Source organism: Mixophyes fleayi, chromosome 4, assembly GCF_038048845.1.
Source record: "Mixophyes fleayi isolate aMixFle1 chromosome 4, aMixFle1.hap1, whole genome shotgun sequence".
Taxonomy (NCBI): domain Eukaryota; kingdom Metazoa; phylum Chordata; class Amphibia; order Anura; family Limnodynastidae; genus Mixophyes; species Mixophyes fleayi.
The window spans coordinates 103,228,824-103,254,074 of NC_134405.1; the positions used below are offsets into that span (position 1 = coordinate 103,228,824).

A 25,251-nucleotide genomic window follows, 5' to 3' on the forward strand; every position below is an offset into this window, starting at 1 on the left:
TAAGTGTGATGTGGTGGTGAAGTTTCAGCATTGTGTTTACAGAAAAGTCAGCAGTGAAAGAAACATTGAAGATACAAATCTCCCAAAAAAAGGATGGATGGAGTAGGGTTAATTTTCTCCAAAACACCAACAAACCTCCAATCTGTGACCAAAAATGATGTTTGAGCAATAGTCCACTTGGCAGAACTGGACTTAAGGAATGTATCCTTATGTGTTATTACAAATTCCTTGTGTTGGAACCCAAGTCTGGATGTTGAGTTGAAAAGTTTGAAATAGATCCCTCATAGATCACACTTCCATCAATAGCCGTTAGGAGCTTCTCAAGTAGAACAGCAGGTATCTGGAATTTTTTAACCAAATCTTGCTCAAATAAACTGCCAACAGTCCCTGAATCCAGAAGAGTAGCACTACACAAATCCACCTTTCAGAGATCAAAGCAAGAATGCTCAATTTGTATGACCTTATTGAATGGATATCTGTTAACATTACGCAGGAGGCCTACCTAGTTTTTGACATTTCCCGGTTTCAGATAGCGCGTGCTGGTAAAAAGTTGCTCTTGGAAATTGATCAATTTTAATGGTTTCATATGCACAGGAAAAAGTGGTTTATGGAAGTATTAACAACTATGGAACAGGAACAACATGGGCCGATTCCTGACCACACAATTGTAACAAATGGTATGCAAGCCGTCTAACCTACACTGAATGTGAAATACGAAAGTGCGTATACAATAAGGTCAATCCAGTCCTGTAACATCACTTGGTGCTCCCATTGAGGAAGGCATAAGGGAAATCAGAAACAAGCTTCCCATGCATACATTACAAATAGATCCATGCTGACATGGATCTACTACTAAATCCCCTGCAGAAACCAGTGAATGCTTAGTCTTGAGAAGACCTTTATACACGTATTTCTCTTTCAACCATCTTATACCCCATGCAGATGCACCAGCACTGCATTGACTATCCTGAGGTTGGTTTTCTCAATGGCAACAGAATCCCATGCTCATGGTGTTATAGAAGAAACCAGCCCAAACTGTTTAGCACTGGGGCTGGTTGAGGATTTGGAGAGGTGAGTATGTGTTTGTTTGTTTTTGTTTTTTAAATTATCTTTGTACTTTACAGTGTGAATGGCAACAGTATTGCTTCATTTAACGTATAGCATGACACTCGATATCCACCAGTTCTTAACTGGTACACAATGCAAGTCTTTTTGCTCTTATGAATGAAGTTTTGTTTCTCCACTGTTATGCAAAATGAGACGCACAAGAGCGCTATCTCTGTAGTTCCCAAGAAACATCCTCACTCCATTGGATCTCTCCACTCTGTCTAGGCAAATTGCTGCTCTTCTGTAAACCTGTGTGCTGATGAAAATCAAGGAGCATGATGGGCCCAAAGCTGCATTTGGGCTGTGGTGTCCTCTACCTTGCTGCTATTTTCGCATTAGTTGTTCATAGAAGTACAAGAAAATACAATTTTTATTTTGAGCATGAAACATAGACATTGATGCATACTTCAGGTTTTTTTTGTCTGTGGGTTAGGGATCCATTGGTAGCTGTGGAAGGTAGAATAACAAAACTTTTACTTCAGATTAGTATTTCTTAATTTATATTGTGGTTTTGCATATTCAGCACTAGCACAGCATTGCTTCCTCTGCCTCTGGCATTTAGCTAGTTGTGACTTACTATTCTGTTGAACAGAGCACATGGACACAACTAATTGCCTACACATTAGACTGGCTTTTTTCCAGAGGTTGTGGCACACAAATTTAATGAAGGGAAGAAGGTGAGAAACATATGGTGTTTTACTGGTCAAATGCCTGTTGGTCTAAAATAGCATATCACAAGACTCTGAGTAAAGTGAAATAATAAAAGAGAGAACTAATTGGACTAATTTTAGTTTTGCCACAATATTTTCTTTTTCTTGCTGTTATTTCTATATTGTTCTAGTTATTCCATAATCCAATTATCTTTGATAAACCTGTAATTATATATTGTAAAGGGATGTCCTTAATTTAAACATACTTGGGTGCTCTCAAAGTAGTGTATTAGAATATGCAAATTGAAAAGAGGAAAAAAAAACAACTACTGTTCACTCGAGGCACTCCATGGGTATATATGAGGGTGTCTTGTTTGGGGATCTAGAAGGGAATCCACATGTCACTCAAATATTAATGGTGGTTTTAAAAAATAAATTTTCATTAGTACTCCTTAAGTTTCAAATTAAAAGTGAAATAGAAACCGTTTAGACTCAATAATTTTTATGTGAACCTGGTATATAATTTTCCTGTTAAAAGGCGTAACGTCACTTCCCACAATATTTTAATGTTTTATATTTTGCTTTTAATTTGAAACAATTTTAAAGAGTGCTAACAAAAGTTAATATTTAAAACCACCATTATTTTTGTGTGATACATGGTTTTTCTACTAGATTCCCATACAAAACCCCTTCATAAATACCCAAGCAGTGCTTCATGTTCGTTCGTTCGTTCGTTCGTTTACTTATTTATTTATTTTTTTCTTGTCATTTTGCAGGAACCCGATGGTACATGACTAATATTTAGATACATTTAGGTAAGATTTACTTGTAAGAGATAAGGTCTGATGGCATTGTTACTTTTTAAAGCGGTTTTAATCGAGTGTAGGAACAAAGGAAAATTCTTTAAGATTTGGCTAACTGTTTATTTTACACAGTCTGTTATGCTTCTGAAACATACTGCATCTGATAACGTAACCAGTGTCTAGAACACTGTCCTCATCCATCCAGCAAGGGCTGATAATCTGCTTTTTATGTATCTTTAAAAAAACGTCCATCTCTTTTAGTGACTTTAGCTGTCACTAGTTCTTAAGATTTTGGTTTAACAATGTGCAGGTGTACACAGTAGTCATTTTTGTGTTTTTGTTTTCATTTGTTGCTATCTGTAAAATAGTACTCAGTGGTGTTTGATCTGCAGAGCTGTCTGTACATATCTTCAAATGAGAGCATGGTAATCAATTTGTAACAAATATGGGTTCTTTTTTGGATTTTGTGAAAGTTATGCAATTACCAATGAGTTTATTTATTGTCTTAAAATTATAACTATATAGAGGGAAGAGAGACTTAATGTCCTGGTTATTGTGACAACTTCCAGAACCTCTATTGCTTAAGGCACAGTTTGGTCACCCTTGTGTCTGTGTGACCCTTTATAACCTGCACTGGTCAGCAGGCTAATGCTGGTGTCAGTGTTGTTTACTTGGCCGAGACTGATGGCATCCAGGTGGACTTTTCTGTACAGTTATTCTGCTGTGGCGCTGGAATGCTTGGTTAAACTTCCTAACTAAATTTGGTACGTTTTCAGCCACGACAGCATTTTTCTAGCCAATTTCCTAATCTGTGTCCAGCTTCCAAAATCTTGAACCTAATGTTTCTTTGTATTTATTTTTGTCATTCCCTCATGTGTCTCTCTGTCTACCTCTTTAGCATGATATATAGATTAGCCATTTTGCAGTCATTATATACTAGGAAAACTCAAGCTTTACTTAATTTTGCAACCAGACAACATCACTGTCCTTGGAGATTTATTAGAATATCTTCTGTAAACATTATTCCATTAAATCCTCCTGTCTACTCTAAACCTCTATGACCTTGACCTGTCCTGTTAAAGATGTTGATGACTGAACATTCCTGATCAAATTCAACCTACATAACATTTTAATACCAGTATCATCCACAATTTGCTGTTATAGCCAGTATATAGAGAGACTGAAAGAATACGGTTTAGAAAGAGATTTATTGAGTAGATTCAAATCTCATCCAAGAGTGTCTCCAACACTTAAAGAGTGTACTTTACAGTTACAACTTGCCAATTATCTGAATTTTGTTTTACTACTTCGTTAAAGCAGTATACAGTCATGTGAAAAGAAAGTACACCCTCTTTCAAGTCCGCATATTTGCATATCAGGACATAGTTTGTATGTTCTCCCATTGCTTGCATGGGTTTCCTCTGGATGTTCCGGTTTCCCCTTACAGCTCAAAAACATACTGGTAGGTTAAATGGTTTCTGACAAAATGGACCTTATTGTCTATACATATGTGTATGTATGTGTGTGTATATATATATATATATATATATATATATATATATATATATATATATATTATGTTAAAACTAAGCTCCAAGGACTGATGTGAATGATTAAATATGCATTCTGCAATTGCTATATAAAGGTAAATAAATAAAAAATAATTAACAGTCATTTAGTCCTTACCAAGTCCTAATCTCATGAGAAAAATAAACCATAACATATTTTACTTTGTCATTATGTAGTCAACAATAAACTAAGCCAACATGAAGTCATGTGTGAAAAAGTCCACGCCATGATTCAGTAGATTGTAGAACCACGTTTAGTAATTGCTTTAATGTAATTGTTTAATGTATAAGTTTATCAGTCTCTTACATAGTGTTTTATAGGAACATTGTCCCTCTCCTCTTTACAACACTGCTTCAGGTAATTGATGTTTGATGGCATTTGCGTATGCACAGCTTTCTCAAGGTCATGCCATAGTATGTCAATAGGGATTGAGGTCTCAACTTTTTCATTCCACAACATTGATTAATTTTTGGTATCCAGCCAGATTAGGTTTACTGGTGCTCTTAGGATCATTGATTGGCCTCACGTTTCCTCTAGAGGAGTTCTTGGTGGAATCACTGATTGTGAAGTGTCCAGGTCCTGTGGCTGCAAAAGAACCCCAAATCACCATCCCTACACCACCAAGCTTGACAGTTGGTATGAGGCTATTTTTTACACAAACATGGTAATTTTTTTAAACCACTCTGGTCTTGTCTATCCAAAGGAAATTGTTCCAATAGTCCCGTGTTTTGTTCAGATTCATGTCTGCAAACCTAAGTTATACTGAGTTTTTTTGAGGGGAGTAAGGAAAAGGTCTTTTTTTTCTGGCTACCATTCCACGAAAGCCACATTTGTTCTTGCAACGTCTCAGATCAACTATTGGAAAGATTGCCAACTGTCTTCAGTGTTCTCCAGTTGTAAATAATCATTCCCACTGTAGAATGATGGAATTCAATTTTTTGGGAATGGAATTGTAACGCCAGACTGATGAGAAGCACCATTGCTTCTCTGAGATCATAGCCAGGGATGGACCTAGCAATTTGTGGTTTTTGGTTTTTATTCTGTGTTGGGATCCTAAATGATGGCTGATCTAAAATGTCTTAACAGTTTGCTGTTATGTGGGGTTGTGTATGGAAACGCCAGTGAGTGGAGGAAGAACCTGGGAGAGAGGGGATTGTTAAAGTAATTCTATCGTTTTAAAATAAGCATTGCCCAATCAATTGAATGTGTGTCCAAAGCACAAAGTGATTTATTTTAACAGATGTAAATGGTCAACAATTCAATACATTATTATATCATGATAAAGTACAGTACAGCACAGCCAATACCAAAAGATAATACATACATACCGCTGCAATCGCTTGCGCACGCTGCGCAACCACGGGACCCGATGGACAATATTCTGTATAGAATATTGTGTCAGAGTTGACTGAGGCCCCAGTGAGATGCAGCTAATATATATACAGTCAGTGTTTCATTGTGAACAATAGAGATGACGTAGATTGTTTCTATAGGTCCAGACGTTGGGTGGGTCCAGGCCAGACAGGTAATAGGTTGATTCAATCTAAGGAATCGAAAGGTGGGGGTCTTCTCTCCAGTGGGTCTGCTCCTTTTCATAGCCAGTATCATACAAAGGTTTTACTCTCTAATATCAATAACTAAAGTATGCAATGTGCGATCTCTTCGCCGACTGCACCGGACAGCTGCTGATGATTAGGGCTTCAATATGATATCAGGCATGACACCTTTCCTATTACCTTAACCTTTAATAACACTACAATGTACATATAATCAACATATATATATATATATATATATATATATATATATATATATATATAGACTAATAATAAACTGAATACTATCTGCTCCTGAATTACAGTGTAACAGAACCAATATGAAATTATATAAATAACTAACTATTGTAATGCGAGTGTGTGCGTGCGTATTTTACCGTGCGAACGCACCACGTCACGTAACACGTGGCGTACGCTTCACAATACGCACGGCAAACCAATATAAAACCAATATACTTTCGTTCATCCAATTATACGACTTTGACAGGATCAAGCTGTTATACTCTATGTATAACATTTATGATGCAAGTATGTAAGCTCTAAGCCTGGTTAATGACAATGATAAGTTCGACAAATTTGTTAGTTAAATGTACAACTGTAAGCGTCTGTAAGTTAGTGTAAATTGTGTGCCATGTCTCTTTGTAATGTCAAGGTGAGATGGTTTGTTGGGCAAAACATTGGCCTGTTTTTGTACACTTAGGTGCTGGCAGCTAAGCTCTTTGTGGTTTAGATATGCTCTGTTTACTGCTATGTGTGTTAGCCTCCAAGAGAATTTCCAGGTTGGAGAGCACTACTGGCCACTGTTTTGGCATAGGGTTCTCTACAAATACTTGGAGCTGGAACGGGAAGCCCCAGTGGTGCTTTTATAGTTGTTTTCATATAGTAATCTTTTGACATCTGTAGCTCTTACCTTTTGGATGGTAAAAGACCTGTGTCATGAATTGGGGTCTTAGTCCCGTTTACGCCACTCGGCAGTATTATATCACTGTGCATCTCCCTCCTATCAGAATGCAGCATTCTAAATCCTGGGACAAAGCGTGACATTTGTCTGTTGTACTGGAGGCTGCCATCTTGGGTGAGACATTTGCTAAACATACTGCTGAGTCTGAACAGCTGATCTCCTCCACAAATTAGCTTCATCTGCAGACTATAAGGGTCTCCTCCTATACTCAGCTAATTGCCAGTGCACTTCTTGGTTCCAGTTTACAACTGTTGCTGTGTGGTTGCTGTGATACGGACTTCAAACATTTACCATTGTGTGAATTCAGCTTCACTCAGCCTGCTGTGATACAGACTTTAGCCGTTATCTCTTTGTGCAAATTCAACTTCATTCTGCCTGCTTAAATAAAGACTTTGGCTTTTAATTCCTTGTGTGGATTCAACTTCATCCTGCTCATGTACAGATTCCTCCAGCTGATGCCTTCCATGTGGATCCTCCGCTTTTCAATCTCTTCCTGTCTCCCCTACTGGCTATCCGGGATAGTAGGTGGTTGTTCTGAGTCATCCATGTTCTGGAGCCAACCCTGTGTCTCTGGGTACCGACTTCCAGTTCCCGGGTTAACCCAGGTTCTGAGTTGTCCAGGGTCAGTTCCAGGCTTATTCTGTTCAGGAGGTTGCCACCCCTGTATTTTCACTGTCTGAGTTCTGAGTCTTCCCAGTCCCAGTTGTGGTACTGTATTCATCTGAGTTTCTGAGTTCTTTGGAGTACCGAGTCTCTGGTTGTGGGTTCGAGTCCTCCCTGTTCCCATGTCCAGGTTCCAGTCCTTCAGGTCCAGATTACAGTTGTTTATTTCATTACGGAGTCCAATCCAGCATTCCTCCTCCTAACATCTGTTATACAGGAATAGCGTAACCTCTATGAGCAAGACATTCATCCGGCCTCCCAGTTTCCAATACATTCCTGCCACAGCTAGTCCCAAGGGTCCCGAGACTGATACCAGAAACCCTATTGCCGCGAAAACCTGGACATGTTGCTAGTCAATCTAAGAATTTCTTTTCTTTTCCTTTGAAGTAATGTAACTGGACAATGAGGTCCTTTTGGATTTGTTCAGCAGTTGGTTTAGCTCTGTGGGCTTTGTCCATGAATAGCTCTGTCTTAGTCAGGTCCAGCAATATATGCTTGAAGAAATCCCTCAGAAAAGCCAGAAGGAAGCTGGTAGAGATACACTCCAGCACTTTGCATAATCAATAAATAAATCTGCATACATTTTTCTTCTGGTCTTTCTGTTTTTCCTTGAGCGATTCTACTTCAGCGCACTGCTAAATCTCTTTAAAATACTGCTTAGACTCTAAAGACTTTGCTTTAGTACAGAGAGAGGCTAATACAAGTTTAAATTCATCAATTACCTTCAGTTTCTGTCGAAAAGTTGTTTTAATATTGCTAACCAAGTTGGCAATGACATAGTTGGTGAAGGAGTAGGGCTGGAAGAGATGGACTGTTCAGTGGTTTGCAGACTGCCCTTAAATTTATTTTTTAAGAATTGGACTGAGTGGGGTTTTTGGTCTTGTGAGACATGGTGAAGCAGCAGTTGCATGATGATTACACAATGGGGTTAGATGACATGGAGGAAAGATGGTTCAACATAAACCCTTAGAAAATCATGTAAGAGGAACATTTGGCTCTGAGCCGAGTGCCCTACATTTTTTCAGAAGGCAGTGCCTGCAGAGCTTTGCCTCATTATATCAATATACAAGTAGCAGAGAAAGTTGCTCAAGTAAACTTTTTCTTAGTGAAAGGCACGAATCTTTTGTGTGTACTTCTGTGATTTCACTTTGCCCAGTGCGATGTTGATCACGTAAGGTTTCTTTACAGAGATAATTATTTTGTTTTTAAAGACAAGTATCAGGTCAAATCAATGAACTAGCGTTGTTACCAGTAGTTCTTGATTGGCATTAGGTGAAAATGCAATATCTGCTAGGTGGTGGGCACTAGAAATATATAAGGATAAAGGTACAGCAAGCCTCTGTTTGCGTTTAACAGATGGTCTATGTGTGGTTACAAAAAAAGGCCACTCGGCCACAAGAGTTTTGTAACTTCTTTCATATACATAAATATACAATCATCTGACTGACCGTTTGGTTAGATATTGTGTGTGTGTGTGTGTGTGTATAGTGGCACGATGATCTAAAGTCGTCCCAATGTGCCGATCATCATATAATTTGGTTGGTCATACTGTTTAATATTTTGCAACCAATCACAGATCGATCATGTAGTGTGTATGTAAACTCTATGGAGATGGTGAGCATGAGTGCAAAGTCCAGTTTTTATCAGCCGATGCTAGCGATGAATGTCCCAGTGAATAATTGTAGAGAGTGCTGTAGAAGGAATAATTCATTTGTTTGATCTGAGACAGAATCTTTCGTTTCAGAGTAACAGAAGCTAACGAAATTCGTTAGGACATGTGTATAGCTATAACAAGGCGTTTTAATCAGTGTGACAAGAATGAATAAATGAATATTGTGATGTCATTCTCTGAAGACTAGAGGACCAGATGAAGAGCACAGACCTGAAAGTAAATTGTGTCAGTGTGTATGCATGAACCGCCAGACTGATGGGACCTTCAGTCGTAGGTACAATCGTTTGAGATAACGGGGTCGGTCGGAAAATTCTTCAGTGTGTACCTAGCCTTACTCTATCTACAGTCATGGCCAAAAGTTTTGAGAATGACACAAGTATTGGTTTTCACAAAGTTTGCTGCTTCAGTGTTTTTAGACCCGTTTGTAATTTTACTTCCATATACCATAGCAATATCTGACAAGCATTTCATAAGTGTCAAAAGATTTTCTTGACAATTACATTAAATTTATGCAAAGACAATATTTGCAGTGTTGACCCTTCTTTTTGAAGACCTCTGCAATTCGCCCTGGCATGCTGTCAATCAACTTCTGGGCCACATACTGACTGATGGCTGCCCATTCTTGCCTAATCAATGCTTGGAGTTTATCAGAATTTGTGGGTCTTAACCACAAGTTCTCAGTGGGATTAAGGTCTGGGCAGATTCCTGGCCATGGGCAAAAAAAATTCTATGTTTAGATCCCCACGTCATTTAGTTATCACTTTTGCCTTATGGCAAGGTGCTCCGTCATGCTGAAAAAGGCATTGTTCATCACCAAACTGTTCTTGGATGGTTAGGAGAAGTTGCTCTTGGAGGATGTTTTGGTACCATTCTTTATTCATGGCTGTGTTCTTTTTGCAAAATGACACAGGACTGATGATAGTGCTCACCTTTCCTTTTCTGGACAAGCGTTTTTCCAGATGCCCCAAACAATCTGAAAGGGGATTTATCAGAGAAAATGACTTTACCCCAGTCCTCAGCAGTCCAATGCCTGTACCTTTTGCAGAATATCAGTCTGTCCCGGATGTTTTTCCTGGAGAGAAGTTTGCTGGCCTTCTTGACACCAGGTCATCCTCCAAAAGTCTTTGTCTCCCTGTGCGTGCAGATGTACTCACACCTGCCGATAAATGGTTGATTTAGGTGCAATCTTACTAGCAGCAATATCCTTGCCTGTGAAGCCCTTTTTGGGCAAAGCAATAATGACTGCACCTGTTTCCTTGCAGGTAACCATGGTTAACAGAAGAAGAACAATGATTTCAAGCACCACCCTCCTTTTAAAGCTTCCAGTCTGTTGTTCTAACGCAACCAGCATGACAGAGTGATTTTCAGCCTTGTCCTCATCAAAACTCTCAATTGTGTTAATGAGAGAGTCACTGACCTGATGTCAGCTGATCCTGCTGTGGCAGGGCTGAAATGCAGTGAAAATGTTGTTTTTGGGATAAAGTACATTGTCATGGCAAAGAGGGACTTTATTGCAATTAATTGCAATTCAACTGATCACTCTTAATGACATTCTGGAGTATATGCAATATCCCATCATAAAAACCGAGGCAGCAGGCTTTGTGAAAAATAATATTTGTGTCATTCTCAAAACTTTTGGCCATGACTGTACAGCACTGCAGATTCTGTGATGCCTTTATAAATAAATTATGATAATGATTCTTTATCTCCAATATGGCCAGTGATGTGGTTGTCAAAATTGCACTAAACTGGCTGTTTGGAACTCTGGCTGAGCAGCAGCAGTACAAGGTAGCCTGTTACTGTGGTCAGTAGACTATACTATAGATTTAAGATTGGATTTTTTTTCAGGCATGTGACTACATTTTTGGATGACACACAGTAATATAAGGTTAATTTGTTGATTTTGCTGGTTATATTCTTTTATTAAAATGTTTTTCATTATGTACAAGGTCAATATTACATATTGCCTACTATTCATTGGTCGTGTACAATACATTCAGAAGCAATATATAGGAATCACATGCAACTCTTATAAATGAATCGGGGAATTAAACAGGAAGGCACTACATGTAACAATATACAATGTTTCTATAATGAGTAAATTTAAATAAAACAGAAAGTAAACATCAAGTGCTTGTAGATATCCGGCAATAGTGAAAACGAAAAACACACAAAAAACTAAGTAGAGAGAAATGTGCAACAGTATATTTTGGGTAGGGGAGAGGGGGAGGGTGGGAAATGGGGGAATTGGTAATTGAGACCAATGGCAGGACCCCCAGCAATACTATGAGGGAATAGTAATGTTTTTATGTAACCGCAAAATCAAACCGTTGTCTAAGACTAAAGGAAAAGGTCTGAAAGGTCTTGAGAACGATCTCTTCGGATAGATGGGCTATTATAAATAGACCAGTGCAACAAAACTTGCATGCTCCACACTCCTGTGTTGCTGATTTCCTCTGCCTCTGTGTAGAGGTCAGCACTTCCTGGTTCAGGCAGTCACATGATTGTGGCTGGGAGGCAGCATATTCAAACCTGCAGAGTATATAAAGTGCACTCTAACACTCTAGCAGTGTCAAAGCAATAGGTTTTCACACCAGTCTGACTCCCTGTTATGCTGCAGAAGCTGAGCTTTCCTGTGCTTCTCCTTTGAAATGCTTCTCTGCCTATTAACTTCTCGTGTACCTGTCCTTGCTTGTTTTTGACCGCTCTCTCTTGGATCCTGATTTTGTACTGCACTATTGCCTGTGTACCAGTTCCCGGCTTGTTATTGGACTTCACTTCTACATACTAATTTTGTATCTCACTACCGCCAGTGTACCAGTCCTTGGCTTGCTGACCTACTTCTGGATCACCCATCCTCCATCTCCGCTGTGTTTAGCCTAGTGGGTTTTCAGAGGGCCGCGATATGCGGGTTCTCGCCTGCTAAGCCCACCCCACCCCAGTTTTTGGTGAAGACTGTAAAACCCATTAGACTCTGCACCTTTGTGTGGCTAGCGCTAAACCAGGCTATCTTGTGTATCCATCACCTCAGGACTCCCTTCCTGATGACCTCGTTACAACCAGTCACACCAAATTTGGAAAAATGTGTGGGACTTGTAATCATCGTCAACATTTATTTATATAGCGCCAATACATTCCGTAGTGCTTTACAATTGGGGACAAACACAGTAATAAACAACTTGAGTAACACAGACAAAGAGGGGAGAGGGCCCTGCTCGCAAATTTACAATCTATGGGACAATGGGAGTTTGATACATGAGGTTAAGTCTACATTGCATTTCAGTCCAGCCAGATTGCAAAGATCCAATCATACAGCAATGTTTGTCAGAGGGTTGTTGTCTTGTTTGGAATGTGTAACAGGTAGTAATAGGGTAATCTAGGGAGATTAAGAGGGTGCTAGAAGAATATTATAAGCTTGTATGAAGAGGTGGGTTTTCAGAGCTTAATAATTTGTAGACCTGAGGAAAGTCTTATTGTGCGAGGGAGGGAATTCCATAGAGTGGGTGCAGCCCGAAAAACCTCCTGTACCAGTCCTGTAACCTGGAATAGGAGGATGTAATGAGCGTTGATGAGAGACGCAGATCATGTGGACAACGGAATTGTTGAGTTGGGAGATATTTTGAGACAAGTGCAGCTTTGTTGTCGGCCTTGTAGGTTAGTAAAAGTATTTTATATTGGATTCGGTAAAAACAAGTAACCAATGTAGAGAAAGACTGAGTGAATCAGCAAAGGATTTAAGTATGTAGAGATTTTCTCCACGTGACAAACACCATATTTTATAGGTGAGTTGTTATTTGGTTGGGGAATCTGGACACTTCCGTTGCTTTGTGACCAAGCATCTGGCTGCATTGAGGATGACCCAATATTTCTTTGACTAAACCAAACCATCCCCAGAAGACGTATATCCCAAGGGTCATCCATGTTCTGGCTATACATACTTTGGGCAAGGCGAAGAGACTCTTTGGGCAAGGCGAAGAGACTAAACACACATTGACTACATGGATTACCGAAGAGGTTTTACAGCGTTAACCCAAATATAGATATTCTTTAGGAAGTGCAGAAACACAGATCCTCCAGTGTCTTGTACACAATTTAATACCTCTATCCGAAATCTCTGAATCACAGGCTAGGCCTATAATAAATGGCAAAAATGTCACCACAGTTGGGGCAGTTTGTTTCCTCCTTGTACTAAATTTTATTAATCTGACTAGTGAGAGTTACAACCTATGAATATATAAAGCTGAAATCTACTACAAAGTATTGATTCCCAGGCATGCCTTAATGCATTAGACCATTCCTCATCAGTCAAAGCTCCTAAACCACCTTCCCATTTAATCCCATATTAATCAGGGTGCCAACAAATTATCTCGATTATATAATTTTCTCATTAATAGGTTATAAATGAGATATATTTACTAGTCTTAGTGGTATATTTATCCTAGGGGCATTGTTGGTAATATTTAATGTGAGTTCAGCACTAGATTCAAGGTCTTGCATTTCTGGCTGTATCTATGATGATTATTTTTGCATATTCATCAACAGTAATGTAAGGAGCCATTTTCATATCTCCACCCACAACTTCTCAGAGTGGAGCTGTCCTTTACACTCCATGTTGAACCAGTATTTGAGATTGCAGCCTAATCATTTCATAGGAACTAGTTGACATTTGGACAGCTCACGCTAAGAATAACAAAAGTAACAGAAATAAGTAAAAATGAACAAGAGTTTAAGAGTCTTGTTTACAGCAATTTATGTCTTTAGTCTTAAAGTACATCTATCTCCTACATATGGTGGGGGTAGCTATTTTGTGGACTGAAACAATATTCATGAGAATGTCGGGGGCAAACGCAGGATTTGAGGAGGGGGGTTTCCACAGCACACCACCTGTGGGCGTGACCAGCTTGCATGGGGGCGTTGCTATAATTTTAGACAGTGCTAGGTAGCTCTCCAACTCTTCCAAGTCCCCTTTAAATACACAAGCAATGCTGCGTGCACCACTGTCTGTTAGCACTTCTGCCTCACAGCGCTGGGGTCATGAGTTCAATTCCCGACAATGGTCTTATCTGTATGGAGTTTGTATGTTCTCCCCGTGTTTGCGTGGGTTTCCTCCGGGTGGTCCGGTTTCCTCCCACATTCCAAAAACATACTGGTAGGTTAATTGGCTGCTATCAAAATTGACCCTAGTCTCTCAGTGTGTGTATGTATATTAGGGAATCTAGACTGTAAGCTCCAATGAGGTAGGGACTGATGTGAGTGAGTTCTCTGTACAGCACTGCAGAATCAGTGGTGCTATATAAATAAATGGTGATGATTATTATATGTGCCTGGTTTATGGCAGGAGATGTGGCTTGACAGTCAGGGCATGATTACGGGTTCTGGCCGCCTTTGGCTAATACACCTATAGGGCTCCCCCCCCCCTCTCCCCCCAGACGTACAGGAATACTCTTAAATATGAATATTCAGGAGTATTCTCCAGCATTCAAATTTAGACAGATTGTGGCGTTATGTCGTACATGTTCTTGCTCTACTCTCCTGCTTGTTCTAGTAGCTTAGTTGGCTTCTGGAAAGTTGGGGTACTGTTTTGAAAATATGCAAAATATTAACAAATCCTGAATGATTAGGCTCTTTAGATCAAACACAACACTTCATTGTGGCCAAATTAAACCACACCCTAGCACAGTCTTATATAGGCAATATGAAACATTTGTGGTCAAATGGCTATAATCGAAAACATCTACTAGCCCATCTGACTAGTATATAGCAGTCTAGTGATTGCAGAGACCACTCGCCACACAACACAGAGATCATGATCCCCACCAGAGCTGCTCTATTTTTAAAATACCCCTGGCAGTGTTAGTAGTAAATGCTAATGTCCCATTATACAAATTGTACACAATATAATACTGTAACATAGTGTCATATACATAAAATAGTGTATGGATGGTGTTATTAATAAATTTTACAAAATTAGGATTATAGTTTAGTGAGTGTGTTTTTTTTGGTCTTGAACTACCCTACTCTGGATACAACAACACTCCTCTTTTGTACTCCTCTGTGCTTAATTTGGTTCAAGGGGTTACTACACTCATTGTTTTTCTACCTAATATAACATATGCTGTGACTAATACCCACATCATTGTCTTCATCCTCATAAACATTGTTATTGGGACTAAAACCCCCATTATAAGTAACATTTTCTTCATTGGGAGTTATGTTCTTCATTGTCTTCTTTGCAAAGAGACGTTGTTGTTGTTGTTTATTATTATCTTCTTCACCATAGTTGTTGAAAAAACTTTCAACACTATATGTTGCTACCTCATCTTGTTTTAACTCCGAGTTTATGCTTGGAGTAACCATTTCATTCATGTCTTCTGTATAAGACACTAGTTGGATCAGGGTGTGTGCCCGTAGATTTAATTGAGAATGCTGTCCACTCTAAAACCCAAGCCTAGCCCAGTGACTTAAGCAAGAAGAGTGATACCTAACATGGCACTGTTACACAGTCACATTCTAGCCAGCCAGAATAACTATCTCGGATCGTAGTGAATAGTGTTACGCAGAATATTGCCATTGCTGGATCTGCCATTTCATCAATACTATTACTGTTCAATGTCATTGTTAAATGTAATTGTTCAGTTAGTCCTTTGCATTAATAAATGCGCCAAGTGGCTTCCCCTCCTTTCAGGGGCTACAGACACTTGTAGGTTTTTCCTAGAGTAATATTTATGTGGACATATGTAGCTGATATGGACCAACAAATATAAATGTTCTTTTGGTTTTTTTTTTATACCACTTTTTCCTTCCTCGGGTAAATATGGTTGTTCAATTTCATCTATATAACCGTTTATAGCCCTGAAAAGGTTAATGATAAATGATAGAAATTGTGATAATACTTGAAGAGCGAGCTGGGTATGAATCCTTGCTTTGTGATGATTCTGGATGCTGCTGTGGTAGTATGATGTTTTCTGTGAAGACTGTTCTGGCATGATTAGTGTATCCTCCTGTTTTCTACCTATTCCGCGCTACTATCTGCACTTCTGAAAACATCACTGAAGTTGAAACATGACTTCAGGATTGTTGTGTTTATGTGTGTACTCTTGGCCTATAGGCTTCTTTTAATTGGATGCAACAGAAAAAAGGATCACCCAGTAGATGGATATCTCTGTAAAGCAGCGAGTGGTGCTTTTGCTCACATGCGTCTCTCGTAAACCATTAGACAGGGGGGAAAAAAAGACGTTTTGTTAATTACTAAACTCCTGGTGACAGACCAGACCTGCCTGTTAAAACTTGTGTTGCAATTTATGGATTAAAAACCACACCTCTGGGGAACATCCGTACCAGAGCTGTTTTTTGTTGTTGGAGACTGTGCTTGTTTGAAACCAACTTTCCTCTTTACCAGTCTATCACTGGCAGTGACATAAACTTAACCGCTTAAGTGGCAGCAAGGAAACTTTCAGAAAGAGGGCAGCATCATGCTCTCACAGGACTACCCTCATTACTTGCATCATTATTTGGTAAATTGACACCCCATTCTGTTAACCAATGTGTTTAAAGTATACCTATTACGTAAGTAGGCTTTTTGTGGGCTAAACCAATATTTACCCTGTCCATTCTAGGAGCTTTCAACATCACTGAGGTATGAGGCACAACATGCCTCATGCCCCTGATGTCACTAGTCCCTAGGAAACCGAAAAGGCTTAATTTTCAGAAACATTGGTTCACCCTACAAAATGACAACCCCCATTGTGCATAGGTGACAGCATGAAAGCGTTAATTTTGTACTCTGTGACTTGCTCTGTGTGACCCGTTGATGTCCTTTTAAAATAGAGGAATGTTGAAAGGTTTCTGAGCACCTTTTCAAAGGTACAAGTATATATATATCCTTAGGTTGTAATCTGACTCTCACTTGTACCCTTCAGTTTTCATAGCCTTCAGCCACTCTAAAGTGCCCTGTAAATCCCTTGAAAGGCTCACCGTACTATGATGACTGTCTGTGAGGTTAAAGCAGTACTACCAGTGTACAAGACATACAACCTTGTCATGACCTTATCCTGAAGAGTATTAAGTGTTTTCTGCTGTTCTGCTGGGCTATTATCAGCTCACTCAAAAGTTTTTTCTTTTGGTCTGTGTTTACCTTTTCCTTAAACAGCCTGTGTTTACACCGTTTTGATGCCTTGCCACAGTTCATGGCTATGTTAGATTTCAGTAGGATGAATGATGCACAGGATGTGTGAAGCCAAGGTCGGAGCAGAGTTGCCAACCCTTTACATATTTTTACTGACAAATGGAGTTGTACAGATAGGCAGAATTGTTTTTACTGACACACTGTTTTCCCATAGTAACAGCAGTGATTAAATCCTTCTAAGGGCAGTGGCGCACACAGGGGGGTTTCTGGTTCTCCAGAAACCCCTCCCCTCCGGGAACCAACGATACTGTACAGCAGCCGCGGCGCTGTCAAAGAAGCGCCCGCGGCAGTGCTGTATTGTAGTATAATACAGCACTGCCGCGGATGCTGCTTGACAGCACTGCGGCTGCTGTAGAATTCAGACTCGCTGAAATGGAGCTGCTGCTCTCTCTCGCTCTATTTTTTTTTTTCGGGGGGGGGGGGCGGAAACCCCCCCTTCTAAACCCTGCGTTCGCCCCTGAAGGGGGAGGATCAGGGAAAGTAAGAAAGGAATTTACTCTGACTCAAAAGTTTTCTTCTTTGGTACATGGAGCATGGTAGTGACAGCAACATGTCAGATTTGTTACTAACCTGTTTTATTTGTTTGTTTTGTTATTTACAAAAAAAGCAAAATGCTATGTACTAACTTTTACTGATGGTTAACCACCTTGGGTTAGACAAATTGGGGCAGCACGTTGGCTAGTGGTTAGCACTTCTGCCACACAGCACTGGGGTCATGAGATCAATTCCCGACTGTGGCCTTATCTGTGTGGGGTTTGTATCTTTCCCCGTGTTTGCGCGAGTGCTCCAGTTTACTCCCAAAAACATACTAGTAGGTTAATTGTCTACTGACAAAATTAACCCTAGTTAATATATAGCGCCACAGGTGTGTGATTGTTAGGGAGTATAAGCGTAAATGGAGCAGGAACTGATGTGAATGACAGATATTCTCTGTACAGGGCTGCAGAATTGGTGATGCTATATATATATAAATAAATAGTGATGATGATATATCGGGATATAAATGGAACACGTAAAGGTTGTTGCCCTTTTATGTATGTACTAGCTGAAGTACCCGGCGTTGCTCGGGTTTAAATCTTCAAGTTATTAAGTTATCAGTTGGATGTAACTGTCGACCTGTTAAAAATAGTTAGCAGTTTAGCAGCTCTTCCAACACTCCCAAGAGGTGGATGCCCAGTGTAGTTTTTATTTTTATATTAAATGTCCTCTAAATCCATCCAGTGGAAGGCCCAGAACAGTCTCACAGGGTCAAGGTTCTGCCCAGCGTACACCAACGAGAGGTCCGACTGGGACCCTAACCCCCTAAAACCTGACCAGGATGCAACTGGACCACCTCACGTTAGTTTTATCCAAATCTGTGCAGGGGTGCCTGAATGCATAACCGGACAGACAAACAGGCCAATTATTTTTATATATAAGGTGTGTGTGTGTGTGTGTGTGTGTGTGTGTGTGTGTGTGTGTGTGTATGTCATAGTTGCCTACTCTCCCGGAATGTCCGGGAGACTCACGAATTTCTGGGTGTACTTCAGGAGAGCAGGGCAACCTCCCGCATCCTTCATTGGTTAACAGAGTGAGGGAAGGGCTTAGTGCCGTGATCCTCGCGTCATCGTGGCCCCGCAAAATGACGAGGCAAATGACACAATTGGCGAGCCCCGCCCCCACTCACACACACCTGCCCTCGGGATCTCCTGGAGCACACCAACCAAAGTTGGTAAGTATGTATGTCTATGTATGTATATACATGCATGTGTACACATATATGTATGTATGTGTGTGTGTGTGTATATATATGTATATATGTATATATATGTGTATATATATATATATATATATATGTGTATATATATGTATATATGTATATATATGTGTATATATATATATATATATATATATATATAATCGGGGGCAAACGCAGGGTTTGTAGAGGGGGGTTTCCACACCACGCCGCCAGTGGGCGTGACCAGCATGCATGGGGGCGTGGCTATAATATTAGACAGTGCTTGGCTGCTCTCCAACTCTTCCTATCCCCATAATATACATGGGCAATGCTGTGTGCACTACTGTTAGGTGCACACAGCTCTCCCTTTTCAAGCAGAGCTGTGTAAAGCGGGAGCAGGATCCAGCCACCTCAATTATACAGTGCCCCAGGCTTGTAGGGGGGTTTCCAGACACGTGTAAACCCCCCTCGGTTTGCCTATATATATATATATATATATATATATATATATATATATATATATATATATATATATATATATATATGCGCCCTATCTGTGTGGAGTTTTTATTTTCTCCCCGTGTGAGAGAAGACGTTGATAGAAGATTCTGTAGTACAGGTTTATAGATAGCATCCCATTTGTAAGGAGTGTAGATGTAAAGTTAGAAGTGAAGAGAAAATCGGGAAGTTTCTTACGTACTGTCAAAGTTGTGTTGTTTTTAAAAATAAACTTTGGTCCAGATGTGGCTACTGGTTCCATTTCACTTCCTGTCTGTAGCGCACATTTAGGAGACTGTAAACGTTCTCTTGTATGAGCTGCAGCAGAGAAAATTGATTCTCTTTCAGATTTCGGCTTTATATGCAACAATCTTAAATCAGAGGAAGCTTAGGTTTCCAGAGCCCATTTCTTGGGAATGTTGGACAGTGTACTGTGAAATTTGAATTGTTCTCCCAGGTGCTTTGCATTTTCATGTGGAACCTTTTCTGGGCTACATGTGATACAGTTAAAGTATACATTTTATAGTCTGTTTCTTTTGGTATAAAAAGTGACCACTTTGGCAACAATAAAATGATAGGAGCAATTGCAGGTTTAGAATTTCTCTCAGGCCTGTCCGCCTCCTATTATGAATTGGACCTTGAATGTTCCTGGCCTGCCAGAAATAATGTGAAGTAAAGAAGGGAGAAAAATCATAAGACCACATTTCTAAAGCAAGTGATGATTTATTTTCCTTTTTAGATGGGAATAATTTAAATAAAGTTTCACTATGACATTATTCATACAAATAGTATACAGCAATTGTTTTTAAAGTTTGGTCATTATTGCTATAACTTCCTCCTGTGCATACAGAATTTAGAATCCCGAGAAAGCAGCTGCTGGTGTCTTACTAGGTGACAAAGCAATTGCCTTGTCTGAGCTCTAAAGACAGGTATGCTGGGCGTGCTGAGTATATGTATCCTTTTTTTTTTTTTTCCTGTGTGTCATGTTAAAAACAACCAGGCTGAAAATTGTATTATTTTGCTATAATATATTTTTCAGAGTCTTGATAGGTCTGATTGAAATGATAATTCCACCAGTAACAGACAGTTCAGTTTTCGTGGTTCCCGAAGCTTACTTACCTGGGGTTCAGTGTTTAGGCTCTCCGCTTGCCCCCCAGACATCCTGTGTGTGCCTGCTGCTGCTCCTCTCACTTCTGCCTGCTCTCTCTGTGTGTTGTCGGTGGACTTACTGAGATCAGGTTTCACATAGGATATTCCACCCAAATCTGAATGTTCACTTTTGGATGGAATTATCCTTTAAGACTTCCTCCTATTATGCTTTCCTTTACTTGCCTGACACCCAAGTGCATTGTGCAGGAATGTCTTCCTGCAGTAGTATATGTGCATGCATTCCTTTCCATAGGCAGGTAAGTTAACAAGAGACACAGTGAGGTGGAGGAGAAACATTCCCTATCGGCTGGTACATTGTCCCATTGCACTGGTGGCACTCGCTCAAATTGCTTAATGCTACTTTAGTACATGACTGGCAAAATTAAAAATAGTACTGTACACTGTTACACGCATCCTTTAATGTGTATAGGTTAGTAAGCTTTGATTTGCAACAAGTACATAGCTGACAACTGTCCCTAATTTCCAGGGACAGTCCCAGTTTTTCAATATTATACTTTTCCATTCTTTTATATTGGATGCAATTCTCACTATCCATTCTTAGTGGAAGGGCTTCATACATAGTGAACATGTAAATACGTGGCATTATATTCACATTAAACATATCATGATTACATGCAGTTACAGTACACAAATACCTACTTACAGTATGTGCTGATATGCACCTGCTCAATGCCACTGTCCCTAGAAATTATTTTAAAATGCTGGCAGCTGAGTAAGTACACTGACAAAAACGTGATATTCACACAGACACAAATGTATAGAATACGTTATATTTTTCACTTTCTTCGTTAAATTCCGTGCAATATTTACAAACCTGTGCATTAAATTTGTCTGATTCTCTTAATGGTTTCTTATTTTAAGACTTCAGAAAGATGGTGAGTATGATGAGTTTGGGGAGTTAGACGGGGTAAGGTCACTGGTTAGAAGATGTAATTCCGATCCGAAATAAGTCTGGTGGTTTATACACATAGTTCTGTTCTTCAGAAAAAAAAAACTGGTAGGTGGCCTTAGGTCAGCTGCATTGATTTAATGCATTACTTAGGCTGCCAGAACTGAGGTAGAATCTCCTCAGACTGCATCAGGAGTGCCTCAAGCCTCTGTGATTCCTTTTGATCAAATCTCTGTGAAAGATGAGTGTCATGCCCTCTTCAAGCCAGCTGTGAGGGGACAGCCCTGTGACTCTGAGAGCATGCTGGAACAGAGCACACCAGGGCACCGAGGTGAGAGCATGCTGCAGAGGTGAGCCAGACAGACACAAACTTGGAGGGCCCACAGAACACCAAGTGGGAGGATCTCATTCCACTCCCCTGTGCAGTCTTAGTATTCATCAGACCTTGAGGTGCTCATATTCAGACAGGGCTAAGAAGGCGTGTGATGTTCTGTTTTAGTACTTGTACAGACAGGAGTGCGCTTCAAGTACATAGCTGGAGTACTCATTGAGGGAATGAGGAACTGCCTGGGACATGATTTCTCTGTAGCAATGGACAAAGTAAGTAAACTTTTTATACAGGTAGTTTTTTTTATTTTAAACAGCATTGTTATTTTTCTAAAATAGACCTATTTATTTATTGTCTTTTGTTTCTGTAATTTTAAAGCTGTATATTCATTGATTAGAAGGAATAAGAGTGAGTTTTTACCCGGTAACTGATTCTGATGAGTCCGTTTTGTCTTTTACCACATACCTGCTAATGCTGATAAGTGACAATGTAACTTTAAAGGAGTTCTGTATGAAGTGCATTACTGATCTTATTATGATTCACAAATGCTCTTTAGAGCAGGCAGTAAAAACAATTTTCCTAAGGTCCTTCTCAGTGTTATTAGTGGCCGGTGATCAGTGTCTGTAAATTATGCATACCATCTTTGCCTTTTATTGTAGGCTGCTATTGTCCTCCCGCAGAGCACACTTAGCCCTGTAGTCCCTTTGCATTGAAAGCACAGTGCTGAAGATGATGATACAAGTGTTGGCTCTGTACATCAGAGTATGATTCAGTTGTCTGATTCCATGGAACATTCTCTGTGTGCGCGCCATTGTCATAACACTTAATGGACTACATGCTCTTCACAAGTGCTTGTTATTAATTTTTAAAAAGCTGCTATTTTATGAGAAAATATGCAAAGATTCCTTTTTCTTCCTTTCTCTTTTTTTTATGTTAAGCTTTTTCCTGTAGTTGTGGATAGGAAACAAATCTTTCCACTGAACTTGGTACAGAACAATCAATATACTGATAGATGGCTTTAACTATGCAGGATCCATTAACATAGGTGTGCCTAAGCCATTTTCTGCTTTTGACGTAATGCTGGCGATGGAAAGTGCAATCTAGAAACAAAGTGTCCTGTTTCCCCTGTATCTAGGTGTCTTACTGCTCTCATGTTAATCTGTGATTATCTCCTGCACAGCTTGGAATCGTGTAGCTGTTTTGGCTTCTTGAACTGGAACGCTTATTGTTGTTTTTATCTGTTGGGTAAGCTAACATCTTTGTTGGAAGGACCTCCAGGCATGTTGTGCTGCTTCGTGTTTCTGCAGTCTACAAGTGAAGTCAGCTTCATTAGTTTCATGATGGCACATCAGTACAGGGCTGGTGTTGCTGCTTCCTTCTAGCAAGTCCTGGAGCATGATCTGGGCTGCCTAGGTTTGGATAAGCTTGTAAGGATTTGTCAGCCAGATGTGACACGATTGTCAAGAGGCAAGTAAAGGAGGAGATCTGATATTAATCAGTGCATAGCTGGAAGCCAAACTTTCTCAAAGGCAGTGTAGAAACATGTTCTTTTCTACTGCTCCTCTTTTCCATTGAGCTGCCACTGTCTCAACTTCTGGGTTTATTACAGGCTAGAGTGGATAATGGTCTTTTGTAACATATGCATGTCTGTCTGCATATCAAAGTCTTTAATATCCCCTAGACTTTTTTCATAGGATACAACACTTTCAACGTAATTCTAAAACCAGAGTATTATAAAACTCCATTGTTTTACCAACTTGTGCAGGCATTGCTAAGGTTAATAAGTGTTCTGACATGAAGTGTTCACAAGGACAATTTTAAAATTTATATATATATAATTTATTGTGTGTGTGTTTCAGTGTAGTACCGCTACTTGACCTGTGACATCTTTCCAATTCTTTCTGTACAGTGCCCATTTTCATGCAAACAGGGTAATGACATACCTGGATTTAATTTTTAGTTTTGTTTGAGAGGGTGTTTTTATTGTCACTAGTGTTATGCTGACGTTGAACTTTTTTTTACAGCAGTCATAGGTCAGGCTGTCTTTCTTTTTTGATGACACTTTCTTCAGTACTGGACAGCTAAGGCTGTCTGGACAAGTGCTACGTTATATAAACATGCTGCTACAGGTAGTGGCTGCAGACATTAAAACTGATAACCGCACATTATCTTACTGTAGGTTCTTGTGTGTTTTGTTTGCCAGCTAAGAAGGAGGCTAAGATAATTAGTGTTGTGGAATGATTGTACTTTAGAACTTTCTCCATTATTTTTTTTACCTAATGACGTGAATATTAAAGCAAACAAAGAAGATATCTAAAGACGTCCACATAAGTTTACCTGGTGCTGGGACCCGGTGTCCAGTGTTTAAAATGCCAGGTAACCCAGTGATCATGTAATAGGTGAGCTGCTGTTACATGCACAGGCAGCTGCATGACACATATCCAGTTGTTAATTGACAGGTTCTGTCAGTAGTTTATGTGCTTTGCAGTCTATGTAAGAACAGCTACCTACATTGGTATTTGAAGATGCCTCCGTTTCCATGACAGAGGGCATCGAGTGCCGTTGATTAAATACATGTAGAACAAAGACCAGTTAACCCTTCCATCTATATATTGATGCTGAGATGTGATACTAGACTAGTCTAATTTTTCACTTAAACACCTAAGTGGTGTGAAGCTTTTGTATTAAGTAGTTTTATTGAGTGTTCAGTAAACTTTGCTCATTCTTTCCTATTACATCTGTAAGTGTGCTGCATGATGGAGATGATCTGCCCTCATCAATCTTTCTGTATACAAGTTATATATTTATATTCTCCAATATATACTATAGTCTCATCACACTAGCGCATCTGTGTCTGATGACAGATTCTCCTGCTCTTAACTGTATCGTCTTTAGATAACTTTGCACTATTTTATTTTATTTTTTTGACATCAAAGTAAAAGGGTATAAAAATTATATGTTACAGATAGATATCAGACATTTTAATCAGTAGGTTGTAGCTTGTAAATGTCCCATCTTCATTGGCTATAGTACTTTTAGCATAGAGATTCAATCCGTTATAGGTGTATAGGAATTGGGCTACTGTCTCTTGTTCATTTCTTCTTGTTCGTTACTGTGATGTATTTGCCAGTAGTGCTACTAAAAGTACATTGGTATTATACAGCTAAACTGATCATCTAAAGCAAAACACAAATGAATCTGTGAACTTTGTCACTGCTGCATTACCATCCCTGCAAATGAGCCACAAATAAAGTCTCTCCACATGATCTATTTACATGGCATCCCCCAATTGTCACCATCATTTTGCCAATATGTAATTTTGAGTTTTTCTAATTTTTGTTCCTTTTATGGATTGTGATTAAAGCACATGTGAAATCCATTTTGTATCTATAATAGATGTGGAGATGATAATTTTCTGTTACTAGGTACACTCAGCGGATATGAGTTTAGTGTCTCTTTGTCCATTTCTGCCCATGTATTCCA

At 39.5% G+C, this 25,251-nt stretch overlaps 1 protein-coding gene across 2 annotated transcripts in view; it reads left to right on the top strand.

Moving 5' to 3' along the window:
* The first annotated feature begins 21,888 nt into the window (after positions 1-21,888).
* Positions 21,889-25,251, top strand: part of BNC1 (basonuclin zinc finger protein 1) — a 19,956-nt gene continuing 16,593 nt past the window's right edge. For both annotated transcript variants that reach the window (XM_075207911.1, XM_075207910.1), the window contains exon 1: positions 21,889-22,040. The gene's annotated coding sequence lies outside the window, so the exon portion shown is untranslated. The remainder of the gene's footprint in view (positions 22,041-25,251) is intronic.